Genomic DNA, 17,137 nt, shown 5'->3' on the forward strand with positions numbered 1-17,137 from the left:
CGGGGCCGGGGAGCTGAAGGGCCCTGGGGGCGGGGCCGGGGCGGGGCCTGGCGGGTGGGCGGGGCCGGGGAGCTGAGGGACCCTGGGGGCGGGGCGGCCGGGCCGGGCCGGGGGCGGGGCCTCCCTCCTCCCTCCTCCCTGGCCGCGGCCCCGCTCCGAGGCGACGCCGGGCCGGCGTGAAGGAGGCGGCCGGGGAGCGCGCTTCCGGCGACGGGAGATGACGCAAGGCGCGCGCCCCGGCTCTCCGCCCCGCCCCCTGGCAGACGCGCGTGCGTGGCCGGAAGCGTAGGAGGCCGCTCGAACCCACTTCCGCCAGGCTCCCGCCCCCACTTGCGCTCCGATGCCGCTGGCCTCCCGGCCGGTCCACTGAGACCCTCCAACTCTGAGCCTTGTCTCCACTTCGCAGCCAGACGACGTCTCTGACCTGGCAGCCCCGACCCGACTCCCACATTCCCCAGGAAGCTCCCCCAGACCCTTTCCTAGGCTCAGGCTCTATTTCTCCTGCCCGGGGCCTGCTTTGCTCCTCGGTGCTTGCCACGTAGGCGCCTGATAAATGTCAAGGACCGAAGCATCGTCCTTGGGCTGGAGTGGCCTTGAGAGGTCACCTTGAAGAGGAGACGCGCCTTCCTGGGGGGCACAACCCCGGTAACTGCCGGAGCCTGCTCGGGGCAAAGCCGCCAAGACCTCAGCGTGCCCCCCACCCGCCCTTCAAGGAGTTTTACAGATGAGGACACAGGCGCCAAGAGGTGACCAATGCTGCCCACCCTGAAAGGAGCCTTAGCAATGATCGAGGCCCCTCCCTCAACGGGGCGCACTCACCCTGGAACCCTCCTGTCACACAGAAAAGCAGACACAGTGTGCTGAGGACATCTTCCTTAGATTATTTTCTTCCAAAATGTCATATTTCTCCTAGGTTGCTCCCAGGGCCACAGCGGGATTCCTGCTGGGGTCTTTACAGGCCTGTGACCTAAGCTGACAGGCCCCTTGAGGGCTGCCAAGCCTTCGTCCAAGCAGATTTCTGAAAGGCCTTGGGTCATCCATGGGGTGTGTCCAAACCACATAAACAATGTAGGCGGTGGAACCAAAGGTGATATACTTCCCTTTACCTTCCCCCAAATGGGGGTCACCTGAAGTTCTGCAGAGCAAGCCCTCATTGGAATACACCAATCTGGGAAATAATAGCATTTCAAACTTTCAGATCAGTCCAACCAAGGACAGCCCGGACACAGGACATATCGGTCAGCCCGTCAGTTAATAATCATTGATTCGGTTCCTGCTTGGGTAAGGCACTGAACAGAGCAATTGTTCATCCTTCGTTCTCAAAGACTAGGAGGTCAGGGAGGTGATGTCGGGACCAGTAGGAGACCTCAATTGGGGGCCAGGGAGGGGGTGGCAAAATCCCCAGCCTGACTTTCTCCCCTGGAGCTCCCTGAGCAGCCAGCTGGGGGTCAGGCCTGGAGATGGCCTTTTTAAGGGAGGGTCATTAGCCGACCTCAGGGTGCCAGAGGTGAAGCCATTCCGTGATTAAGGCAGATTAGAAGAAAAGCAAAGAAAGGCCTCTTGGGGAGTCAAAGAAACATCAGCCTGCCCACTCCCAGGTGCCTCTGCCTACTGAGGCCCATTTAAGGGCAGAGGACAGAGCTGATGGGGGCCCCTGATGTCTAAAACAAAATTCATGTGTACCATTGTAAGATCAAATTTTGGTAGTGATCTTTATGTTCATGAAGGGGCCCTTGGCACAGCCGGGGTTGGGCAGGAAGACCTGATTCTATCTTGGACCCTGAGGAGCTCCCCCCTCTGAGTCTCCCTCTACATCTTACAGATGAAGAAGCTGAGCCCTGCAGCTTCTCCCCCGGGACAGCTCAAGTGTCAGAGAAAAGGCTTGAAGTGACCAGTCCAGAATCCTCAGCTCTGCCACAGCCCTGAAGAGTACACAGGGGACAGCTTGTCCTTTCAGGCCTCTGCCCATCGGGCAGCCAGATCACAGGGAGTTCTGTAGGAGGGGAGCAGGGGGCTGTCTGGAAGGGGTCCTGGGCCCTGACCGATTTCTCCCCAGCTTTCTGTGGTCAGAGAAGCTCAATGATAAATGTTTGCAGCAGCAGGTGCCTGGTCTCTGGGATTCTCTCTAGGTCTATTCTCTGGGTGTATGCCTCTATTCTGTCTCTGTATGTCCCCTTTCCCTGGATGTGGGTCTGCCTCAGTCTTTCTAGCTTGAACTCTGTGGGACAGAAGCCAAACCCTTTGTAGTTCCTAATGGGCTGCCTTGGGAGATAGGCAGGATCCCCCCTCCCCACACACACACACACGGGATGAGATGAGGGCCACTATCTCGGATGGAAGCAGAGATCTCTGGTCAAGCAGTGGACTGGAGGGGGCTCCGAGATGTAGTCACTGGTGGTGGACAGAGGACCTCTCCAGAGCCCGGGAGAACCTCGGGCCTCTAGTCAGAAGAGTTCACATTCAAGCAGCTATGCTCTGGCCTCTGAGCCATTCCCTTCAGCCCAGCTTTCTTCAGTTCCCAAGTACTAAGAGGAGGCCACAGGCAGGGCCTGCCAGGTTTGGCAGATGCCCCAGTTGGGACCTCATTCCTAGGAAGCACCTGATGGAGGTTCCACTGACCTCCCCCCAGCAGGGTGGCCAGAGCTAGAGCTAGATGATTCCTGGGTGGGCACCCAGTCTGGCATCAGGTTGGCAGAAAACTCAGGCCAAACCATGACTGGCAAGTCTTTTTTTAGGAGGCCACTACACCTTTGGTTCAGGGTCATTTGAGCTGGTTGTTCCCCTGGCCTCCCTGCAGTCTCCAAGGCTGTGAGACTCCTGCCACCTCACCTTTGACTGGTGCAAGGGACTCTGTCAGGACAAGGAGGCTCAAAAATGCTCAAAAGAACTGATTCCCTGGCCCAGTTACTGAGACCCCACCTGCTGAATTAGCGGAGAAAAGTGGACACAAGTCTTAGCCTGTTTAAAGCTTTCCATGTCCCCAGATCCCAGCACCAGGAAGGGAACTTTGCCTCAGGGCCTCAGGACCCTTAGAACTGGACAGGGGAGACAGGGGCTCCAGGCCTCCCTGCCAGTGGCCTTCAGGATTCCTCCAGTGGAATGTCTGTATTCGGCAGCCCCCAGCCCCAGGTTCCTGGGACCTCTGCCCCAAGGTCTCCCCTCAATGAGATCCCCTGGCTCATGGGAGGCATTTCTGGTGGCAACCACCACCCAAGAAGCAGGAGATAGCATCTGTGCCCCTGTTCTACATAAGATGACCTCTAGATATGTGATCAACCCTGATGAACTCACTGGTTCCGTCAGTGCAACAATCAGGGACAATTTGGGGCATCTGCAATGGAGAATGCCTTCTGTATCCAGAGAAACAAATGTGGAGTTTGAACAAAGACCAAGGACTATTACCTTCAATTTAGAAAAAAGCCATTATCTTATTCTGTAATTTTGCTCTATCTCATAGTTTGTTTTTTCCTAAAGAATATGACTTCTCTCTCATCACATTCAACTGAGATCAATGTAGATCATGGAACCAATGTAAAGACTAAGAGAAGCCTTCTGTGGGGGTGGGGGGGGAAGGGAGATTAGGGGAAAAACTAAAATTCAAAATAAAAAAAAAAGACATGGGGGCGGCTAGGTGGTACAGTGGATAAAGCACCAGCCCTGGATTCAGGAGTACCTGGGTTCAAATCCGGTCTCAGACACCTAATAATTACCTAGCTGTGTGGCCTTGGGCAAGTCACTTAACCCCATTTGCCTTGCAAAAACCTAAAAAAAAAAAGATGATATTTAGAACATCTGGTGATTTGGAAATGCTTTTTTCAAGGGTCAGGAATTAGAGGTAGGCCTCCGTGGAGGAGAGGTGATCCTGGGAATCAAGGAGTGGGCAACATCAAGACCCCCCCTTCCCACAGTGGAAGATGCCAGCTGTGGAAGACTGGGAGACAAGTTGGGCCAAGGCTCTCCAAATGGAGCAAGCTGCATAGGCAGCCCCCCCCCCCCCCCACACACACACACAAGTATTCACTAGGACCCATCCTCTCCATCTTCGTTCACAACTCAATGGCAGACTCCTGATTTCAGGATACCAGGGTCCCTTGGGCAGGCTGGCAGCATCAGATGCTTCATCCTGGACAGGTGTGACCATTGCTTCTGACCTCAGAGGCTAGTCCTGGGCCAAGGTTGCAAAGCAGCAGCTGCTCCAGCTCTTGGCCCTTCCCTCTGCTAGTTAAACTAACAGTGCATACAGTTGGGGAGAGGCCTTTTTCCTGGTTCTCTTTGAGAGAAATGAAGAAATTTCTGGGTGAAAACTTCTCAGGGTCTTGGGAAAGTGACCTCTGAACTATCTCGAAAAATATTGGCAAACTGTCCCCTTCCTGAGGATCCTACCTAGTCCTGCAAAAAACAAGTTGGCAAGAAAGAATTATGTCTTGCCTTACCAACAGCTGTGATTGCCTGGGCAGAAAGACCTTGACAAGATTATGAGCCCCTGACAATAGAGGGGGACAGGATGGGGGGTGAGGAGATGCAGTCAAAACTTTTTATCACAGTGTATAAAATCTGCCTTGCATCTTCCATTTCACCTCACTCTCCCAGACTTGCTAGTGGAGGTGACACCCTAAAAGGGCTGGTTCTACCCCAAGAAGCCTTTTGTTTCATTAATTGGGTTGGTAGTCATCTGTCCCACACATCTTGGAGCTCACTCTGTCCACTGCAGGCTCCTTCCTGTATTAAATTCATTATCCGTGCCCATGACCTGTCCAAAGACAGCTGCACTCGGCAGAAATATCCCCAGGAGCACCGTCAGATGGCCTCTGCCAGGCTGGCATCCCCCTGGTGGGACTGCAGGGAGATCCTCAGGGAAGATGCCTGACCCAGGCCAGAAGGGCCCGGGGAACTCCCCTGGGTGCAGGGGAGGAGGAAAAGCTTACCTGAGGCTGAGGGCTCTCTCCTGCAGGTGAGCGGCTCAGAACCTTCAGGTACCCCCTGTAGCTATGAGCCAACGCAGAGACCTAGGGAGTCAATGAGGGGGGATTGGGGAGGGGCTCTGAGCCTGAGCCCAGTTAGGGAAATGCTTTCCTCTCTGGGAACTAACTGGACCTGAGATGAGAGACCAACTCATTGGGCCTGGGGGAGAGCCTCTGGGGGCAGAGCCTTCTAGGGCAAGGAAGGCAGGTGAGGAACCTGGGACCAGGTGTCAGCCCCTCCCTCCTCTCCTTTCAAGCCCCTCCAGGTGCATGCCTGAGGTATAAACAGATCACTATCTGCTTGATGTATCCTGCACTTACAGGGACCCCCAGGGGAGGCCTGAACCTCAGAGGAACAAGAGCAGAACCTTCCTGGCAAGGGGTGGGGGGCAATCCCGACAAAGGCCTATGGGTAGACAGCCTCTCAGGTGGGCTCAGGTCAGAATGGGAAGGGCTGGAGCTGGACCAGGATCTGCTATTGTTCCAGAGACCTAGAGGCCATGAAGGACCACTGAGGCTCCTCGAGGGGCTGGGGACCATGGGATGGACGATGTGGAAGAAAGAGATACAGTCTAAACAGGTAATGAGGGCACCTGGTGGCCATGAGCCTAGAATCAGGGTGTCCTGGGTCCACATCTAGCCTCAGACATTGACTCTAGGCAAGTCACTTAAGGTCTGGTCACCTCAGTTTCCTCATCTGTAAAATGGAGATAAGAACAGAACCAAGCTGAAGAAGATCATTATAGAGAACACAGTGGCTGGCACATAAATACCTATTTCCTTCCCCTTCCTTCTCTCCATGCCCCCCAGGACCTCTGGCAAAGACTCAGATAGCTTCAAAGGCCCCAGTCTCCTAACCTCCCCATCCTGGTTCACTCTCCAGCTTGCCAAGGTCCTCCCTAAAGTATGGTGGCCACAGTCCAGACTGAATGGAGGGGCCCCATGGCCTGGGGAAGGGGCAGGGATTGCTGGGGAGCTGACAGGACAGGGCCCATCTATCCAAAGCCAGGAGAGGTGGGCCCGGGGTTATTCTTGGGATTCTTCTGTTTAGGGCCAGAGCAGGGGCAGCCAAGCAGAGGGGAAACCCCAGAGAATTATTAGGGGGAACCCTGGGAGGGGCAGCAAGGGTCTAAAGAGAGTTCAAGGGAGGACCCATATTTGACCACTGGTGAAGTGGACAGCATCAGGCCCCAGTTCTCCAGGCTGCTCTGGAGCTCTTCCTTGTCTGACCCACCCTCGGGCCCCTCAGTATCTCTCAAAAATCTCTCCCTTCCCTGAGATCTGAGGGCCACCAGGCTAGTCCAGGCTCAAGACCCCAGGCCTGGACCCCTCCCAAGGCATTCAAGACTCCCATTCTCTCCCCTGCCCACTTGACCCACTATAGAAACCTGAAAGGCTGCTGCCCATGTCCGGTCTGCCTAGCTGGGTTGATACTGGGGTGAAGACAGCAGGGTGGGGACCCCATGCAGCCTCTGACATCAGCACCTCCACCCCAGATCAGCTTCAGCAGACCCAGGAGGGCTTTCAGGAAATGAATCCCCAGGGGGAATTCCTGCCTCCCCCCCCACCCAGCTCCACCTTTGTTCCCTGAGTGGCAGGCAAGCAGGATAGTTGGCTTCCCATTCCCCAGGTCACCCAGGGAAAAGCAAACATATCTGAGTCAAGTCCCCAGGCCAGTCCCACCCCCAACTTAACCTTTTCCTTGCTGAGCATTCAACCCCTGCACTTCAAACTCAAGCTCTGCTCCCAAAGACACTAAAGGCCTTGAGGCAGCTAGGTGGCACAGTAGATAAAGCACTGGCCCTGGAGTCAAGAGGACCTGAGTTCTAATCCGAACTCAGACACTTAATACTTACCTAGCTGTGTGACCTTGGGCAAGTCACTTAGCCCCATTGCCTTGCCCCCCAAAAAAAACTTTAAAAAAGACACTAGGGGCCCTGAGAAGAACAAGAGCCCAGAAGCCATAGACATGTCTAGCTCATGGGGGGGAGGGAGGTGGGCTCTGGTGTTTCTAAAAGCTTTTCTCAACAATTCCTCACTGTGGGTGACCTCTGAGAGAGCAAGCTGTGGGGAGTGGGAGACCTAAGGCCAGTTGGGAAAGGATGAAAGGGCAGTGAGTGGAAAGGAGGTGAGGCAGCATTGGGGCAGAGGGCCAGAAGTGGGAGACAGGCTCTGCAGGCAGGGGGCCGCAGACAAACTGCGACCAATGTCAGAGGATAGTTTTTAGATGATTTTCTATGGCTCCTAGGTACACCATCATATCATCTGCAAAGAGTGAAAGCTCTGCAGGGGACCAGTCAGCCTCTCTTCAAACTGACAGAAAGAGACAGACTGAGAGCCAGGGCCAGAGAAAGAAGAGAAGCAGGCTCATAACAGAGACTGGGGGCCATCTGCATCTAGGGTCCGGGACATGGACTACGATCCAGTCCAAGAGCCTGAGAAGGAGGAATTGGGGCCACAGGAAAACCAAGTCAGAGCAGAATCAGAGAGGGCTGTCCATGGGAAGGGGCTGATGGTGTCAAAACTGCCTCATGGGTCCATGTGGAGCTAGAACAGAAAAGAGGTCTCCGATTTAGTGCTACCCTCAGGAGAGCCATTTTAATTCAGGTATGGGAGGGCAGGCACTGGGGAGAAGGTGCATTGGTTCTTGTCCTTCATTATCAAAGTAGACCAAAGTGACATCACTATGAGACAAATGAAAGTGTGTCCAGCTGTGAGAGATCAACCCAATACAAGCTTGGAATGCTCTACCATAGGTCGGGCACAAATAGTCCACGTGAACATCTGGGGGGGGGTACTCTAAACTTACGGATTTTGATTCTGCCTTCCTCATAGAGTGCAGCCCCCTTTCTGATGAGGGTACCCCCTTGCCAGGGGGGTCTGTGCCAGTGTCTTCCATGCCATACAATCATTTCTAACGTTCTTCAGAGAGACCTTCATGATGTTTCGGTATCCCTTCTTCTGACTCCTTGTGAGTGCTTGCCTTGTGTGAGTCAATCCATAGAAAAGTATTTTTGGCAAGTATACGTCTGGCATTCTGACAACATGTCCAATCCATCATAGTTGCCCTCTCTGCAGTAATGATGGAATGCTGGGCAGTTTAGCTGAGAAAGGAACTCAGGGCCTGGCATCTTCTCCTGCCAGGGATCTCCAGAATCTTCCTAAGACAATTTAAATGGAAGCAATTCAGTTTCCTAACATAGCACTGGTAGACTAACCAGATTTCACAGGCATAGAGCATTGAGGTCAGCACAGCAGCTCTCTCCCACACTTTCTTTCAGAGCCTCCCAGATTCTGAGCTAGCTCTGGCAATGCAAGTGTCAACCTCATTGTCCATGTCTACCTCCCTGGAAAGGACACTGCCAAGGGAAGTGAACTTGTCCACAGTACTCAAAACTTCTCCATTTGCTGTCATTGATGGTTCTACAAATGGATGGTGTGGTGCTGGCTGATGGAGCACCTCAGTTTTCTTCGTGATCATTGTTAGACCAAAATGAGCCCAAGCAGCAGAGAATCGATCCATATGTTGGATGCATCTCTACTTCAGAGGCTGCACTGATGGCACAGTCATTTGCAAACAGAAGATCATGTATCAATACTCCCTCCACTTTAGTCTTGGCTTGTAGCCTTTTCAAGAATTCCCCATTAGTGAGAAAGCTGACCTTGAGGCCATGCTCATCCTCAGTGAAGGTGTTTGATAACATGGCAGAAAACATCATGCTAAAAAGTATGTGAGCCAGGACACATCCTTGTTTTACTCCATTGGTGACTGGGAAATCTTGATAGCACCAGCCACTATTCAGCACCTGGGCACACATGCATGCCATCATGAGACTGATGTATAGTACTGATGAACTTCTCCAGACAACCACATTTTGACATCATTTTCCATAAACCCCTCATGACTGACAGTATCAAAAGCCTTGATGAGATCTACAAATGTATGCAGATCTCTGTTCTATTCCTGGCATTTTTCCTGGAGCAGAAAGGCCAGGACCTCAGCCTGCTCTGGGAAGGGGATAGTGAAAGTCTGAGCCCTGAGATGATTGTCCCCCACCACACCCTTCATTTTCTTGGACTTCTGTGGACTTCATTGACAAGCACACCTGTGATGGACCAAACATTACTGTGGGATATTGAGACACCCACCATCATGAATCCTTTTTATCCTTTCCTTCACCATGGGGAGGCTCAGTTTGCAGCAGCCTGATCCAGCAGGTCAGAGGAGAGAACATCCCTTACTTTCCCATAGAAAGCAAAGCAAAGTCTTAAGAAAAAAAATCTCCTGCTTGGATAGAGCAGAATAAATGCATTTGGAAGAGCAAGGATTGGAAAGAAAAGCATCAAACATTTGGGGAAGGAGCCGTAAGGACAGGCCACAGAATTACAAACTGGTAGGTGTTCCATTTTAAAATTTAACTTTTAGCAACAAAACAAAAACCGTGAACATTTCTACCTTCAATATGTCATTCCCCTTTTTTTGTTCATCCTGTATCTTGTTAACAGAATTTTTACTGAGCTGGTTTCTAAGCTGGTGTTCTCACAGAACAGAAAGGCCAGAGTGCAGTTTAATTAATTCTTTCCATCCAAAGGAACCAATTGGTAAGTCCCTTGCAAGCTTCACCTTCCCCTGGTGGTCAGATATTATATGCATGATCAGAAGGGAGAGGGGAAGGGGAAGATGAATCATAGAACAATCTGTCTGGGGCCTTGAGTGATCTTCCTAGGACAAGCCCACATGGAGGACAATACATCAGTGATCTCAGCTGTGATCATCCAAGGAGGACCACGCAGGTGTTTTTGAGTCAAGTTGATTGTTCCATCTTGGGGGGCCCCATTATCCTACCTCGGTACAAAACAGGTTATACTGATTCACTTCACTTCACATAGGCAGGTACATGTCAGGGAAAGAATGCAGGACCTGTCGGGATTGACAAATCAGTTCCTGAGGTGATTTTTTTCTGCTTCCTAGGACCAAAGTTTGCTGATGAAAAGGGAGCTCTAGAAAAATCCAAATTATTAGTATATTAGTTACACATTATACACATTACAATATAACGGCAATATAAAGATCAATTTAAAGACAATAATCTCGGCAATCCAAACAAATAATGCTCCTTTCACACACTCAAAACCAGCTTATTAAGGCCCTACTATGTCCAGGCATTGTGCTAAGCTGGTATAGAAATCTGAAAAAGGAAGACAGTTCCTGTTTTGCATTCTTGCTTGCAATCTACTTGAGGAAGTCAGCACACACACAGAAGGAAACCTCCAAATGGGGTGAGAGGTGGGAGAAGGTCCCTGGGTGCAAGGAAGTTTGAGGAGGAGTTCTCCACTCAACCTTCCAGTCAGGGGGATCCCAGGTCAGAGGGACTGATGATATCATGTGATTTTGCAGGATGAGGTTGTTTCTGGAGCCAGGTGGATAAGCCCGACCAAACCAATGCAATGAGGTGGGAAACGTATTTCTGTTTCTAATGCAATGAATAGTGTTCCAGATGTGTTTATTTTCATCACGATTTAAATGTCAATACGTAATGACAATTTTCAGTTACACAGCCACTTACCAAATATTGAACATCAGTTGTTTCATTTCTTTGCAATTCCAACATGCCATTGGTTTTCCATGACACCTATCTCCTCATTAATGACCACTCAGAAGCTCTTCCTGTTCATATGATGGTCAGATCAAAGAAGGGATTGTTTCTGCGCCTCATGCCATTTCCACAGATAGACCATGCCACCAGCATTGGGTGACTAGAGACTTTTCTATATGATCCCACCAGAATTGCACTGGGCCACTTCTCATTATTTTTGCAAGTTGGCGACTAGGATGTAAAACTACAAAGTTGGCATTTCTCTTATCTTTAGTGAACTTCCAATTTTTTAATAGTGTATAATATCCTGATCTCTCCCTCTCTCTAAATCCTTCTTAGGTACTCTGCAACTCCTTATCATAGTTTATGTCCCCTACCCCCCCAAAGAAAATCTCTGAACTGAAAACACTGCTTTGTTTTTGAATTGGCATCCCCACAGTTTAGTTGTGAGTCTTGGAAAGTATTGGCACCAAATTGAATTGTGGAGCTCCCCACCCCAGAGCCCTGTTTACAGAAGCTGGTGAAAGGGGCCCGCTGCATGGTCAGATGGTCACATCAGCAAATGAACACTGGGCTCCAGAGTGGAGGGCACACACGTGCACACATACAGAGTTATACATCATCCACACACACCCCAACACACAGAGATCCAGAAACACTGACACACTGACACACACCACACACAGACACAGATACACACCCACATAAACAAACACACATAGACATACAGACAACACACACACACCACACATAAGCATACACCACACAGACACACGGACACTGCACATACACATACACCACACATAGACATACACATACTCCACATGTACACACAGAGACACACACCGTACCTCCCCCCACACAGACACACACCCCACACACAAACCACATAGACATGCAGACAACACAGACACCATACATATACACACATACCCAGACACACTGTACCACAAACACACACACACGGACTCACACTCAAATACACACACACACGAGGAGTGAGCCAGAAGGGAGTGTCTGAGGCCGGCAGGTGGCAGCAGAGAGCAGCACTATGACATTTCCAGAGCCCCTGGACTCACAGTGGAGTCCAGGTTGCCGGGCCCAGAAGCCCTGGCTCCATGAGGGTCCTTCTAGGGGCCCCCACACACGTGTGCCTGTCCTGGGGTAGGTGGGGCCAGCCTGTGCGGAAACATTCTGCGTCACTCAACCTGCTCTGGTATTTCATTAAGTGAAGACCCTTGCTCTAACTGGATGGGCCCTGCTGGGTGGCTTAGTAAATCTCCAAGGGACTTTGGACCCACCCTGTCTGTGGGGGCTGACATCGAGGGCCTTAGCCTGGTGCAGCTGCCCCATCCTCATCAGCCCAACTCTTCAGTACACAAGCTATCCCATCTCATTGACATCTTAGTAGGCATCAGTGGCTAACAAACATTACCCAGTTTGATCCTCACCCCACTCCCCTCCCCAAGTCTGGACTTTTTAAGAAGCAGTATGCCCCATTGAACAGAGGCAACTGGAACCAGCAACTGGCCAACTCACATCTGGGGAAATGAGCCAGCGGGGGGAATGGAAGGACATGGAAAGCCAGTTCTGCCCTTTCTACCCTTCCCCAATTTCTGCCTTCTTTTCTAAGAGGAAGAACCTTTGGTTGAGGAGAGATGGAGCAAAGCTGTCAATGGCTAAGAGGGAGTGGAAACTCAAGGATAGTTGGGAACCTGGAGAGAACACTTATCTGGACCCCGGTGACCTCACTCTGTCATCGTCACCTAGCAAATAGAAACAGCTCTTGCCCTCAAGGAGCTTCCATTCAATTGGGGGAGACCATGTGCACATAGGTTCATTTAGAGGAGATGAAATACATACATGATCATTTAAAGGGGAGGCCCCACAGCTGGGGACCGGGTAGGGAATTGAATACCCTTCAGGTAGATGAATCTGGAGATGAATTTTGAAGAAAGCTGTAGTCCAGGATGGAGGATAATTTGGGGAGGACAGAGAAATTATTCTATAATAAGGTTGGAAAGGTCAATTAGGATCCATGTGTGGAAGTCTTTAAGGATCCAACAGGGAAGTTCTTAAACTGAGCCTCAATTTAATTGGGAGACCCTGGAGTTGACAGAATAGGGCATGTAGTCAAGTTCTTTTAGCAGCTATAAAGAGAACAGAGTGGGAAGGGAAGAGACAAGACAGAGGGACCAATGAAGAGGCTGTTAGAGTTGTCCAGGGAAAAGGAAGCGGCCCGAATTAAGATGGTGACACAGGGGATAGAGGGCAGCATTTGGTCAGGAAGACCTGAGTTCAAATTCAGCCTCAGACACATCTTAGCCATGTGACCCTGGGATGGTCACTTCATCCTGTTTGAAGCAATAACTGCACCTCCCTGGTTACTGTGGGACAAAAATGAGATATTTGTATGGCGAGTCTTAAAGGACTAGAAAATATTCCTTCTTATATGAATAGAGAGAAGAGGACAAAGAGAACATGTTAGGGAGGTAAAAATGGCAACCATCCAGCTACTGCTTTGACATATCAATGAGAACTGGTAAGGAGGGAAAAATCAACCTGAACCTGCAAGAGGTCCCCAAGGACAGCAGGTCCCTTGACCTTTGACACTAAGGGAAGAACCAGAATAGGATTTGGTTGGAGAGAAAAGAATGAATTCCATTTTGGACATATTGAGTTTTGAGCTGTTTGGGGAACAGCCTGAAAGGTCCTATAGGGAGAGCATGAAGTGGGTCTGGAGCCCAGATAAGAGTTTGGGGTTGGATATTTAGATTTAGGCATCATCATGAGTCCAAAGAGATATGGGAAGGGGAACCCATAGGGTTTGATGGGATCATGAGAGAAAAGGACCCCAGACAGAGCCCTGAGAAAATAGTTACCAGGAGAGGGCAGGATAGGGTTGGAGAAACTCAGCAAGGAGACTAGAAAGTATGAGGCAGCCAGGAAGGAGAAGAACCAGGCAGCAGACAAAGGACCTGAGAGGATAGCAAACATTTCAGAGAGGTCACCAAGAAAAAGATTCTCAACTGTGGCAATCAAGGGATCCCTGGTCACGGTGGAGAGGGTGATTAATAAGTTGAGACATGAGGTCAGAAGCCAGATTGTAAAGGGTTAAGAGATGAGGCAGAGGAGAGTAGAGGCACCCACTTTTCCTAGAAGTCAGAGGAGACAATATACAGGACGTGCTTTGAGGGGATGGTAGCCCCTAATGAGTATTTGTTGTTATTGAGAACAAGGAAACAGCTTGCCACATGGAAGGATATCTCTAGTCCTTAATGCACATGTAGAAGGAGGCCCTGAGGTTGGGATTTCAGGGGTTCCCTAGGGAAATCCTTTGGGAAGCAGCTCTCTGGGGCCTTGCCAATTAGCCCTTTCTTTAAAACTCAGTCTTTGAGGAAAGGCTCTGAATTAAGTCACCTTGTCAAGGTCATAAGGTCAAAGTGGATCTGAGGTGGGACCTGAACTTCATCTTTCTGGTTTGGAAGTAGCTTCCAGTCATGACGTAACTCTGCCTCTTTGCTTTAAGAATCCAGAATTAAACTCTTTCCTGTCCCTAAGCAGATGATTGAGGACCTAAGGTGGCACATTCTAATGATTCTGAAGCACACAATCTAACTACCCATGACGCTCAGAGCCCCTCCTGTGTTGTGTCCCTGTTCATGACAATGACCCATCCTTTTGCAAAGGAAAGTTGTTTTGCCCTCATTTACTGAACCCCAATTTCCCTCTTTTCCTTCAGAGACAGGCACTACATTCTCTCCCCCTTTCTGAAAAGGACGGGGAACTTTCTTGCCTTTGCCCACTGAGATCGACTATGGAATTGTAAGAACCATCCTGGTCCCTGCCCCCCCCCCAAAGAAAACTGGAAGGGCAGGTGTGTGCAATGGTGAGGTGCTTTTGTTTCCTTATTCAGCATTCATTGTTCAGGTCTCTCAACAGAGCCAGAAACCATTCCACAGCTGGGCTCTGAAAATGAAGCAGAATTCTTCCTGCCCCATCTGGAAAGGTTTTCACAGCTTTTACCAGATTTGTCAGGGAAAACAGCTGGACCAGAGAGAAAAACTACTCTTCTCATTCCGGCCCTAAGTGAGTGGCACAGTCCCCAGTGAGGATGAGCTCATGGAAGGAGCTGAAGTTTCTTTCCCACCCTGTGAGGCGGCAGCCCAGCCCCAGCCCTATTCTGAATCATTGTGACCGGGCTGCCCACACTGCTGGCCTCCCCTCCCCCTCCTCGGCCCTGGCAAGCACAGCAGACTTACCTGCCCCCTTTCCAAACAGCCTGAAAGTCTTGCCAAATTCTATCCACCAGGAGCTTTCCTTTGGTTCGTTTCTCAAAGATCATTTCCCCAGGCCACCTTGGGGAGAAGGCATCCTCCTGATAGATGGGAGACCAGGAGTTATCACCCCCTACTTCAGGGAAAGGCATTTACTATAATCCCAGTGGATTTTGGAAGATAGTTTGATACCTTCTAGGGTCATTTCCATTCCCCTCTGTGTATCACCGTGTAACCAGAACTAGGGTGAGGTGGAGCCCTAACTCCTGTAATAAATCAAAAATATTTCAACCCGAGCATTGAGACAAATGCTCACTTCTCCCTCCCTCTGTGTCTGACCTTGATTTGGGAACTACTCTGATGATGAACACCTGGAAAAGATGCTACGCCCCTGGAAGGTGGCACTAAGCCCACCAGTAAGGAGAAGGAAGACAGGTAAAGAGATGGTGGGAGGGTCTCTGGCTCAGTGAACTCCATCTTAAGGCCTGAAAGAATCGACTGGGGGAATGGTTGAGCGTATCTGGATGACTGAATGACTGTGGGAGATAGGAGGGGAGTCAGAGCCAAAGAAGGGCAAATGGTGTCTTGACTTTCCAGAGGGTGAAGATATGGGTATAGGAACTTGATGCCCAGGAGCAAGCCTTGGAATGGCACCCTTTTCTAGTCTGCCTTTAAAGGGATGGTTAGTGACTGGAACCTAGAAAGGGAAGGCCGAGGCCTGAGCCAGCCTGGCCTCTCAGGCCTAACTGCTGACTGATAAGCCTCATTTCCTGTTCTGAAGCTAAGAAGTCAGTGGGAGAGGAGAATGGCCAGGCCCAGTTGCATTTCATTTCAGCAAGGCACCTAAGGTTTGGGGGAGCTCAGAATCACCCAAAGGGTCAGGCCCCAGGAGTTCTTTCAGTTCACGTCTAGTTCTCTAGGCAAGAACCCGGGGATCTGGGATTAGTGCCAAAGTGTTCAGCACTTTTACAGCAGCTTAGATAAAGGGCAGACTTGGGCCTTATCTCCATGGCAGAGGCCCCCAGACAAATGCCCAGCCAGCAGCATTCCTAGGTCAGCTCTTCCCTACCTGTTTTGCTGCCCCTTTCCCCTAGAAGGAAGAGTTTTACATTTTTAAATACAATAAAACTGTTTAAAAAACGCACAACAGGTGGTGGGCTGGTCTGGCCAGAACGCTGAACTAGCTCTGGCTAGCTGGCAGCCGCAAGGTAATGGGGCAAATGTAAACCAGGGTTCAAAGTATGAAGCTCCCGAGGGCAAGTAGGAAGCGGCGGGAGCAAGGCCAGACCGAATTCAAGCCTGTGCCTCCATTTGGGGCCACGGGGGCACAGCAGGCAGGGCTGGGGCCCCCTCCAGAGCTAACCTGGCCTCCAGGCAGACTGGCTGGGTGACCCTGGGCAAGGCCTTTCGCCCAGTTTGCTTCGGTTTCCCTATGCAGAGACAAAGCCCTCACATGGGGCCACGAGGGCCGGTTGGGCCCCGTAGAGCTTCGAATGCCCCCTCCAGTCTGCCGGCCTTTGCCACACGGCGGCATTGCAGCCCCCCGGCGGGCCGACCCCGGCCGTCCTCCGGCCCTGTGTGCCAGGGCGGTTCCTCCCGGGCTCGCTGTGCTTGGAATCGCAGCCTGTTGCTGCCCGCTCTGTCCCGCTGCTGCACAGATTCTGAGAGGCTCGGGGCTCGGGCCCAGGCCGGCTCGGGCCCAGGACAGCTCGGACCCAGGCCGCTCGGACCCAGGCCGGCTCGGACCCAGGCCGGCTCGGACCCAGGCCGCTCGGACCCAGAACGGCTCGGACCCAGGCCGGCTCGGGGCTCGGGCCCAGGCCGCTCGGGCCCAGGCCGCTCGGACCCAGGCCGCTCGGACCCAGAACGGCTCGGACCCAGGCCGGCTCGGACCCAGGCCGCTCGGACCCAGAACGGCTCGGACCCAGGCCGGCTCGGGGCTCGGGCCCAGGCCGGCTCGGACCCAGGCCGGCTCGGACCCAGGCCGCTCGGACCCAGAACGGCTCGGACCCAGGCCGGCTCGGGCCCAGGCCGGCTCGGACCCAGGCCGCTCGGACCCAGGCCGGCTCGGGCCCAGGCCGGCTCGGACCCAGGCCGCTCGGACCCAGGCCGCTCGGACCCAGGCCGCTCGGACCCAGGCCGGCTCGGGCCCAGGCCGGCTCGGACCCAGGCCGCTCGGACCCAGGCCGGCTCGGGCCCAGGCCGGCTCGGACCCAGGCCGCTCGGACCCAGGCCGCTCGGACCCAGGCCGGCTCGGGCCCAGGCCGGCTCGGACCCAGGCCGCTCGGACCCAGGCCGGCTC

At 52.1% G+C, this 17,137-nt stretch overlaps 1 long non-coding RNA gene across 1 annotated transcript; it reads right to left on the reverse strand.

The window, feature by feature from the left end:
- Positions 1-7,549: 7,549 nt before the first annotated feature.
- Positions 7,550-15,698, reverse strand: LOC141494305 (uncharacterized). Its single transcript, XR_012470396.1, has 3 exons — positions 14,821-15,698; positions 9,808-9,962; positions 7,550-8,122 (listed from the first exon to the last, which is right to left on the reverse strand). It is a non-coding gene; the product is annotated as an uncharacterized LOC141494305 (long non-coding RNA).
- Between the last annotated feature and the right edge of the window lie 1,439 nt (positions 15,699-17,137).

Source organism: Macrotis lagotis, chromosome 7, assembly GCF_037893015.1.
Source record: "Macrotis lagotis isolate mMagLag1 chromosome 7, bilby.v1.9.chrom.fasta, whole genome shotgun sequence".
In the NCBI taxonomy this organism is placed as follows: Eukaryota; Metazoa; Chordata; class Mammalia; order Peramelemorphia; family Peramelidae; genus Macrotis; species Macrotis lagotis.